The following is a 7650-nucleotide window of genomic DNA, read 5'->3' as shown; positions in this document are numbered from 1 at the left end:
TCCGGCCGCCGCCACGTCTCGCGAGAGGAGCGTTGGGGCGCTCGGAACCGCGCGGTGCCTCCCAGAGCCCAGACCCCTCGGGAGTCCCCGAGATCCCCTCAGACAACCCCGGAGCCCTCATGCACCCCGAATCTCCCATGCACACCCCCAGATCCCCTGAGGCACCCCCGGAGCTCTCACGCACCCCGAACCTCCCATGCACACCCCCAGGTCCCCTCAGTTGCCCCTCCAGTCCCTCACAGACACCGTTGGACCCAGACACATCCCCAGATCCCCTCAAACACCCCCGGAGCGTTCATGCAACCCCAACTTCTCATACACACCCCCGGATCCCTTGAGACACCCCCGGAGCTCTCTCTTACCCCGGACCTCCCATGCACACCCCCAGAGCTCCTCAGAAACCCCTTCAGACACACACCCGGACCTCTCACACACCCCCTGGGCCCGTCATAGACACCCCCAGTTCCCCTCACACACACACCCAGAGCTCTCACGTGCTTTGGTGCCTCACACAGCCTTCGGATCCCTCATGTACCCCTAGATCGCCTCACATCCCTCCTGTTGCTCACATACACCCCCTGGTCCCTCACATACACCCCCAGATCCTTTAACAAACCCCCGGTTCTTCACACACCCCACCAACCCCTCACATCCCCAGTTCCTCATCCACCCCACAGAACCACAGGACTGGGTCAGGCTGAAAGGGACCACACGGGGTCATCTGGTCTGGTCTCCCTGCTCCTCCGGCAGGGTCATCCCAAAGCACATGGCACCGGATTGTGACCATACGGCTCTGGAATGTCTCCAGAGACAGAGACTCCACACCCTCCCTGGACAATCTGTTCCCGTGCTCAGTCACTGCACAGGGGAGTTCTTCATGCTCAGGTGGAATGTTCCTGCCCTTTCTCTTGCCCTGGTGATTGACCATCACCAAACCAAGCCCCGCTCCATCTCCCTGGCACCCCCGTCTCGATATTTATAAACAAGGATGAGGTTTTTTTCTCAGCTGCCTCTTCTCGAGGCTGAGCAGGCCCAGCTCACTCACCTGTCCTCATCAGGTGCCTCCATCATCCTTATTGCCCCCAGACCTGCTCACACACTCCCTGGTTCTTTACACACCCCCTGCACCCCTCACACCCCTGGGCCCCTTCATACACCTCCTGGTTCCTCAAGACACCCCCTGCACTCCTCACCTCACCCTGGACTCCTTCACACACCCCCCTGGATCCCCCTTTTCTACCTTCCAGCCTCTGGACCTCTGCCAATTGCACTGTAAAAACCACTTGCATAATAGATCTAATGTCAGTAATGCCTTTTTCTGTCTCCTCTGCTGCAGCTTTTTGTCCCTGTTCTCTTCAAGTTTATTCTTTCTCCAGAAGCATACCTGGTTCTTTAATTTGAACAGTGTAGTCGTTCTGCCTCCTCGCTCTCACTGGAACATAACTGCCTGGACAATCCATTAAAGCATATGAAGTTGGCTCTTTGTGAAAAGAAACCTCAGATGGGAGTAAAATACTTCAGCTTCCATAGTCAGAATTTAAACAGGGGCTCACCAGTGATTTTTCATTATGTATTTCTGTTGTCTTCATACTTGAAGGTAGCAGCTCACAGAATTTCACGAGAGGAGGGCTATGTCTCCAAAACAGTTTCACCTTATTTAGGTTGCTAAAAATCATCAAGCAAACATTCACTTCAGCCTGGCCTCTTGAGCAATGCCACCTCTTTATGTCAGTGACATTTCAGTTGGTACTTCTGGGTTCCAAATCTTTTTTTTTCCCCCCTGATGTGAAGTTCTGTATATTTTCCCCCTCTGCCTAGCAAACTCTGAGTGCCAACATCCATTTTCTAGCTCACCACATCTCTACTGTTTTATTTCAATTAACAACAAACCTAGTGACGTCATCCAACAGAAAATGACTGGAACTATAAAACAAAGCTAGCTTTTCCATAACAATTAGAGGAAGAAGTATTTCAATTCTAGGGATGTGTACATGCCTAAAAAAGCTAAGGATGCCTCAGTAGGTTAAAAAGATGGGTACACTGATCCTTCTTTGTTTAAACACTGTTCTGGAAAAACAGAAAAAATCATACTTCAAAATGGTTTTGAGACATTATTTGATAGACTCACAAATTTAAAAAGAAAAAAAGATAAAATATTTGAAACATTTGGCAAATTTTCAGAGTGTAAAGAAAAAAAATCTCTATACAAGCTGGGGAAAATGATTTGGCCATGGTGAAGCTTTTTTTTTACTTTTGTCAGGGTGCAAAGACTTGTGAAACCATGGATGAGGAAGGGAACAAGTCAAAATGAAAGATTTCTGTTCAGAACTGAAAGTAAGCAGCACCTAAACAACAGATGATATGCAAAGAAAATCCACCGTACATTTTTCATAAGCAGACATAAACAGTTCTTGATCAACATCTGCATGGAATGTCATGTGATAAGATGTTTGGAAACAGTTTAGGCTTGGAAATGGCAATTTCTGTCAGTTCCCTGTATAAATATGTGAAAGCAGAGGAGAGAAGCAGATAGTGACATCCCATGGATGTTATACAGTTGATGATGGTGGGATGGTACTGCAATATTTAGATATTTTGAAGGACACACTTCATGGACGAGTGCATGTGTGTTGGCTACATCTGCAAGGCCCATGGCCTGCCTGGCGTCAGTTCTTAACATTTCTGTGATTCTATGGTTTTATGAATGTGAGATAATGCTAAATACTGGCTTTGAAGAAAACAAAAAGTTGAGGGTGCTACCACAGCCCCCAAGAAAGACAAGGGAATGGAGGACACGAGGAAAAGACTGATGAGGAAAATGCAAGCCTCTCAGAATTAAAAGGGTCAAAAAGATGAGGAATTACCACTGTATGAGAAGCTGGCAACACCAGCAAGAGGAAAATGAACCGAGATTTCATCAGAGTTGTGGGACTTCATGTAACCCATGAGAAGGGTGAGAGATTCTGTAGCTGTAAGGGAGAATAAAGGGCACACAGATTCCCATTAACTGCCAATTAAAATGTCATCGATTGTAAGAAATACACTTTGAGGGGAAAAATAAAAGAATATTCACTTTAAGCTCATAATTAAATGGTTTCTGACATACCACTGCTTAAAATAGCACTGCAGTAGAGTTTGGGTGTTATTGGTAAAGGAAATAGCATAACACATTAAATAAAAGCAAGCAGTAAATTACTCCTATTCTGGCCAAGATTGTTTACCACAGAACATGAATAATTGGGTTTTTTTTTTCTTTAGAAAGAGAGGAGGGAGGAGCTGTGGAGGTTTTCAGTATCTTTTGACAAACTTTTTCTGCCTTGAGCTTGCCATTTCCAGATACTTCATAGGGCTCATTTGATAATTAAGGTGAAACACTGGAAAATGCAAACACTTTATGCCATTATGATTGTTCTGGTCGTTTAGACTAGATCTCGCTCCTGTGTGCCTCTTTGCCAAGCAGAAGAGCTGTAATTTTCAGTCTTCCTCTTCCAAAATGCAAGCAGATGAGAGCAGCTCATTTTGCCAACAGGATAAGGCCTTTTCTTCTCTTTATATCATCATCATCATCATCCACTGGCCTTAGGCTCTTGAGGTTAAGGTTGCTGTTCCAGATCTATGTGCTAATTTAATTTTTTTTCTGCATATTTTTCTGTATTGGGGCATTCATTTCATGCTCATGATCTGTTTTGACTTGGTTTTCATACATTGTAGGTTTTGCACGGAAAAGTTTTTCTCTAGTAACTTGCCTTATTCCTGATGTTTGTTTGTGCCAACTTCCTCTCAACATTTCTCAAGACATTCTTGATTAATGATACAAATTTGTCATCTCTCCGTAATTTTTTTCCCCCAGCAATTGGCACCTGTAAGAGTTCAAGTCTGTTTAGTCTCTGCATGAGCTTTGTCTTAGATCAGTTTCCTCATTTTGTTTTTTTGTTTTTTGTTTTTTTTGTTTTTGTTTTTGTTTTTGTTTTTTTGTTTTTGTTTTTGTGTTTGTTTTTTTTTTTTAGTGAGCATAGGTGGATTTTGGGATTTTTTAGTGCTTTTTGTTCCTGTAGAATAAGCTCAAGTCACTGTTTCTGTGCAGTTCTTCAGTGCTAAAGTTTTAGAGCTCTGTGCATGTGCTACTTGAGCCATAATGAGGGTATTTGCCCTCTTGTATTGTCATCTACCTAGTTGTTCCTTAATGCAGTCATCATTACGATGTAAAAAGGTTGTTTTTTGCATCTTGGCCCCTATTTCCTCAGCTCATACACAACCTGATTTTTTGTTCTGCTTTTTTCTTCATTTCCTTTATATCATTTCTTTCTTTCTATTTTTCCTTCCTGCTCCTTAGAAAATAGAGGCAGAGTTAACATTTGTATTCTCCTACTGCGCTGTTTATTTTGTCCTTTATAATTATTACAGGTGTTCATCCAAATCAGGTTTAAATAATAATTTATTTTCCAAGAAATCTGGATGAAGTCCTAACAAATACGGTATTGTCATGTGGTAACTTACCTGTATTTGTATTACACTAATCCTAGCTTACAAGAAAAAAAAGGTAATTGCAGCAACACTTTTGAAAGGCTGCCAGATAAATCCTATGATTAAGACACTTAGAAATGAAATCCGTTTGCTGGCAGCCGGATGTGGTGCCGGAAAATCTCTTCCAGGGGGCTTTTCTTGTTCTGTTCATGTCTTAGATGTGTCCCTGTGTGTCTTCAGTATTTCACTGTCCTTGCTTTTATAGACCTGGTGGGAGTGAGACCACCACCATAATTATGCTAGTCCTAAAATTTTAGTGTTTCTAACATTATCTGAAGACTGATGTGCAAGATAATATTTTGGATAGCTTCTTCGATACTCTGTCACCAATGCATTTGCTTAGGAGAGAGGTGCAGGGTACATCTCCTGCCCATCCAGAAATGTAAGTTTCTGCAAGATGCTGTGTGATTTTGGTAGCTGGAGGAAGGATATTCAGCACCTGCTCCCTGCCCTGAGTGTGAGCTCCCATGTCTAGTTTTAGGGTACTGGTTTATCTTTAAAGTTCTGGTTGTCTTGGTACCCAAGAAACTGCCTTTCATCCCATGCCCATTACAGTCTGGTTGAGACCAGCAAAGCCCACAGGCTCTAGAAACCACTGCCAAGGTGTGCATGTGACACAGGGAGATTAAATGCAAAGACAGACCTTATAATTACAAACTTCAATTACCACATATCATTCAGAGCACTTATTGTCTGACTCACTCCTCTTTTTGCCCAGCATTTGAAAATTGCAGTGTGTACGTACATGCACAGGAAGAAGAAATTATTGAAAGGGAGATGGAATTAATTATTTTAAAGTGCTGCTGCTATAGGCAGATGCATCAGGAATGATTTGAGAATATACATGAACTTAATGCAACAGTTCTGGAAATAAGACAACAAACAGACCTTTTGTGCAGTATAATGTATTTTCAAAATAAAATTATGTTCTTTGTGATTTTGGTTTTTTTGTTATGTTTCTTTTGTTGTAAAGTTTTAGTATTTTCTATGTCTCAGTCTCTAAGGAATTGTTATCACAGATTAAGCTGCAGGCTATCACTGAGGTGCTACTGAAATGTAAAGTGGGCAGCCTGGATACTCAGTAACTTCAGCCCAGACTACAGAGCACTAATTTTGATTCCAAACCAAGCAGCTGAGCTGCTCAGGACAGAGTTCATACAGTCTATATCACCAGAGAGCCTCCTATTTCATTTCTCTGTGAGCTAGGAACCTGTTCTGATAGTTTCTTTCTGACACCTCTGTGTGAGAAAAGTCCATTTTGCATATTTCAGTTCCTTCATCAGTTCATCTCTTTGCTCTCTAGAACTACAGGCAAGAAGTTGGCTCACACATAAAACTTCTGGCGATTGTAGCCTATAGTCATGAGATAGCCAGAACACAGGGATAAGGAAGTGTGTTACCCTTCAGGGATTTAGCTATAAGATTTCTGTTTCTCATTTTTCCTTTTCAAAGTTTTTAGTTGTTGTGGCTGGTTTTTTGGGTTTTTTTTTTTTTTGGTTGGTTGGGCCTTCTTTTTTTTTTGTTTAGTTACTTAATTATGTTTCCAGAAGATAAAATAGCTTCTATGTCTTTGTGTCCCATTCATTATCTGCTGAAATGCATGTCCTGTGGAGCAAATACCCGTTCTGTAAAGAAGCCAAAGGAGGCATGTTGGCCAGCAGCCCACCAATGTCCACCAAAGCTCAAGCCAGATAACCACATTCTACTCATACAATTAATTTTTAGTCCTTTTCTTTTCATTCTTCTTGTACTATGACAGTCGGTCCATTAATATTTTTTTATTTTTTCATATTCTATAAACATTCATTATCAAAATTGAGTGGAAGTTACCAATAATTTATGCTGCAGTCATCCTTTTGGTTTTTTTTTTTTTTTTTTTTCACTTTGCCTACTTAATTCAGTGTTTAGAAAACTCCTTGTTTTTGTCCTGCCTTGTAACAGCTTAAAACTGAGTGGTTCAGGGTGGAGGGAAAAGTCCAATTGTTTGAATGGAAATCTTGATACCTTCCTCTGATATGATGAACAAAATGTGTTCCATATGCCATCAGCACCAAGTGTAGTTAATCCAGTATTTTATAGATTTTTGTTTCACGTTAATGTATGAGTTTGTAGAGTTTACATGTTCAGGAATTTAAGATTATGGGAAACAAGGATTGCACTACTTCTATTGTGTGTCACCAATGTAACCTCTTATTCCTTAACTTTAATTCATATCCAGATCTTTGGGGAAGTATGGTGTATGATTGTGATGTGCATGGTACATATTTGGCATCAGAGGATGGGATCCTTGGAGACCAGGCAAGGAAGATGAATCTTTACCACATCCCTGTGGATGTCTGCACAAGGAGCATGTGTCCAGCCTTTGGAGTGCAGCCACTGGGAGCAAATCAAGGAAGCTTGTTCATAATCACTTTTAATAACTATTCTCTCCTTTAGTCTCCAGAACAGGAAATTAGTGTGGGAGAACAAAGGAACCAAGGTGTGAGAAGATACAGTGGTAAAAGAACATATTCTGACTTGAGCCATTTCACAGATGGGAAAACTGAGGCATAGAGAGATGACAGCTCGAATCGACTCTACTGTGTGAGAGTGGAGGTGGATTATTTTGAACACACAATACCCTCTCAGTTTTCATTTCCACATTTTTGTTCCACCCACAGATTCATTGGGGAAATTGCTAATACAGAAGGCAGTCAAATCCATTCTAATCTTATAAGCAGTGGAAGCTGAAAACGCAGTTTTGTAGCAATGTGCTTGTTTTTCCCTTGCTTTCAGGCTAAGAAATACAGATTACATTACAGATACTAGCTGTAGGTCCTTTGTGTAACTTTTAAAGATATGTTGGCAGGATAAGTTGCTGTATATTGTATTCCTGAACAATGCTAAGTATTTTGGTCAAGTGTTCTTTTTTGTTGGGGTATTTTTGTATGTGCTATTGAAGCCTTTGAATGCTCAGATAGTGACTCACCTGCATCCTTTCAAAGAGTTTATCACTAATCTCTGAAAATCATTACACCAACATTTTATTAAAAAAAGAAAGAAAAAAAAAGTAGCGCCATGTCTTTTCATAGGGCTAGAATCCAAATGCTTTTCTTCTTATCATTAAAAATGTCTTTGAACTCTTTC

This window comes from Geospiza fortis, unplaced genomic scaffold (genome assembly GCF_000277835.1).
Source record: "Geospiza fortis unplaced genomic scaffold, GeoFor_1.0 scaffold1199, whole genome shotgun sequence".
NCBI classification, from domain to species: Eukaryota; Metazoa; Chordata; class Aves; order Passeriformes; family Thraupidae; genus Geospiza; species Geospiza fortis.
The sequence above is the reverse complement of the archived record's forward strand: the minus strand, read 5'-3'. Positions refer to the sequence as shown.